This window comes from Nematolebias whitei, chromosome 22, assembly GCF_014905685.2.
Source record: "Nematolebias whitei isolate Nwh7 chromosome 22, NemWhi1, whole genome shotgun sequence".
NCBI lineage: Eukaryota > Metazoa > Chordata > Actinopteri > Cyprinodontiformes > Rivulidae > Nematolebias > Nematolebias whitei.
The window spans coordinates 26723556-26726702 of record NC_056519.1 but is presented as its reverse complement, the minus strand read 5'-3'; the positions used below and the strand labels follow the sequence as shown (position 1 = coordinate 26726702).

General features: G+C 41.5%; 1 protein-coding gene across 1 annotated transcript in view; it reads left to right on the top strand.

Moving 5' to 3' along the window:
- The window catches only part of LOC119428568 (laminin subunit beta-1-like), a 22656-nt gene that overhangs the window by 3212 nt on the left and 16297 nt on the right, over positions 1–3147 (top strand). The gene's annotated exons all lie outside the window — the stretch shown is intronic.

Below are 3147 nucleotides of genomic sequence, written 5' to 3'. Positions count from 1 at the left end.
TTTGTTGCTTTTGTTTACACTGTTTATTGGAAAGGGCAGCTCCATAGAAATGGCCTTGTGGTCAGAGACACCAAGATCACGTGCAGTCACATTACTGGCAAAAGCTGACTCTGTGATAATCAGATCCAAAGTGTGCCCCTGGTGTGTGTACATGGACTGTACTTATATTGCACCTTTCTAGCTTATTTCAAGATACTCAAAGCGCTTTGTGTGGGAACATCAACATGCTGATTTAAATGAAAGCAATCCAAAAGTTGAAGAAATTCAGCTGCAAAGCTGCAGGAAGGATCATCAACATGGATGTTAAAATCACCAAGTAGTAAGAGGTTAGCAGATGTAGCACAAAAGGATGAATGAAGATTTGACATCTCAGAGATGAAGGCTGGGTGGGGTTTGGGTGGTCGATAGATGAGGAGAGCTGTCATAGAAGAAGGGGGTTTGCTTTTAAATTAAACATTCAAATAATTAAACATTCAAAAGAATTAAACATTCAAAAGAAGTTAAGTCTGGCAGGGGAAGCGGGGATAAATCCAGATCTTTGCAATAAATTGCAGCCAGACCACCACCACGTCCACTGCTGCAGGCTTTCTGCACATGACAGTATCCAGGAGGGCAGGCTTCATTGAGTGCTGAGAACATGTTTGTTTGATGCCGTGTTTCTGTGAGGCACAAACAGCAATCCAGAATGTGGTCATGTAAGAAGCTGGACTTGTTTGATATAGACTGTGCATTAAACAGCTCCATTTTAGGTTGTTTTCACACCTGATAGTCCAGTAGACTCGGTTCAGTTGGGAACCAATATTCATAACATTTTGTTTACATTTGAGCTGGTGTGTTTGCATTCACACTGCACTGTGCAGTCGAGCCAACCTGTTCCTCCAACCGCCTGTGGTGGCGCTGCATCAAGAACTACTGAAAGAAACGACACAAAAACCTCTGAAGAAGACACTTCTTCTTCTTCTTCTGGAAATAAAAACAAAAACGGAGCGGTGTCAAAAAGCGGTTGTATGAGATATTTTGTCATTTTTCAACCATGGACTCAGCATGAGAAGATGAGGCAGAAGATGTTAAATGGTAAATGGACTGTACTTAGATAGCGCCTTTCTATCTTATTTCAAGCTACTCAAAGGGCTTTACACTACAATCTGTGTCCTCATTTACCCATTCATACAGCACTCTCCATCTCTACAAAGCTAACTGAACAAATCATTCTAAAGAGACTAATCAGAGCTTTATCACATTCATACACCGATGGGACACACATCAGAGGCTATGAGGGGTTCAGTGTCTTGCCCAGGGACACTTTGGCATGTGACTGCTGGTGGATTCAAACCCCCAACTCTCGCATTGGAGGATGACTGCTCTAACCACTCAGCCACAGCCGCCCAGACCATGGAGAATATTGTTTTTCACACAAGGCAACCTGACAGCTCCATATGAGGTAAGAAAAATGTGTGTTTGTTTGCCCTGCGTTGTAGTCCACTTCCTGCTTGCGGAGCGGTGCACGGTCTGCTTGCATTCATACTGTACTCGAACCGCGCTGAAGTTCTCTTCTACCGGACCGAGACCTAGGTTTTAGACCAGGCCAGAGTTCACCTTTTTGTTCCGTGACAGAGTTCGAAGGCGCGTTCACACCTCCCCAAACGAACCGGACTTCCTAGGCAAACGGGCTAGAGTTCAGGACAACAGGGCTGGTGCAAATGCACCCTTTATGTTCTCAGGCTTAGAATGACGTTTTAAGGGCCATAGCAGGCTGAAATCCACTCCAGAGCTTCCATCCAGCCCAGTACGTTTCCATGCGGTGACGTTTCCAGAACAACACATAGGAAGTGGGAGAGCGTTTTGATGATGTGTGAGTGACGTGACGGAGCGTGCTGTGCAGAGTGAAGGAATGGCGGGAGCAGTCCGAGAGTAAACAAACTTTTGGCGAGAGCTCCTATGAATGTATCTTGGACATAGAAGGATTCCCAGTTTTTTTGAGGAGTGGAAGACACATCGGTGTAGTCCAGTTGTTAAGTGTCAACATTTGGTAAGTCAGCATGGCCTCGTCCCGGCTTCACACGAACAGCGAGCAAGATGTCCGTGCGTTTCAAAACAACAAATCTCACAGGGCAAAGAAGGATCTTTGGTGACTGTCCTGGTAGAGGAACTGCTGGAGCCAATGAGTCACGCTGAAAACTCCCAAGAATCATTGTTAATATTTTGTATCAAATCTGCTGAGACGTGGAGAAGTGACGAACATTCAACGCGAGCGTCCTCTTCAGCGTCACCCCGTTTCATTCTCTCACTGCAAAATGTGTTTTATTTGCAGATGATACCACATTTTTTTTGTTCAGGTGAAGATATTGAACGGATGTTAGAGATGATACAGGCAGAATTTTTAAAAATACAAACTTGGTTCCAACTTAATAAGTTATCATTAAATTTGGAAAAAAACAAACTACATGATATTTAGTCATAGAAATAAAATTATCGAAGTCCCATTTAAAGTTGACAGTATTAAAATTCACAGAGTTAATGAAATAAAATTGTTGTGTGTCATTATTGATTAGAAGCTGACATGGAAATCTCATGTAAATTACTTAAGAATAAAAATAGCTAAATCAATTGCATTACTGTTTAAAGTAACAGAGTTTTTGAATGACAAAGCTTTGTAATATATTGTATATTGTAATGATCATTCCATATTTAATTATTGTATTGAAGTTTTCGAAAAAGCATGCACAACAATTACAAACGCTATTTTTATTTTACAAAAAAGAGCTATAAGAATTATTATTAGGAAGTGTTATGGTCACCCAACAAATATATTATTTCATCATTTGAAATTATTAAAATTTTATGATTTGGTTGAATATAGTATTTTACAATCATATATTTGGGGCGGCTGTGGCTGAGTGGTTAGAGCAGTCGTCCTCCAATGCGAGAGTTGGGGGTTCAAATCCACCAGCAGTCACATGTTGACGTGTCCCTGGGCAAGACACTGAACCCCTCATAGCCTCTGATGTGTGTCCCATCGGTGTCTGAATGTGATCTAAAGCACTGATTAGTCTCATTAGAATGATTTGTTCAATTATCTTTTTAGAGATCTAGTAGAGTGCTGTCATGAATCACGTCCCTGTATTTTGATCTTTATCACTCTGTTCA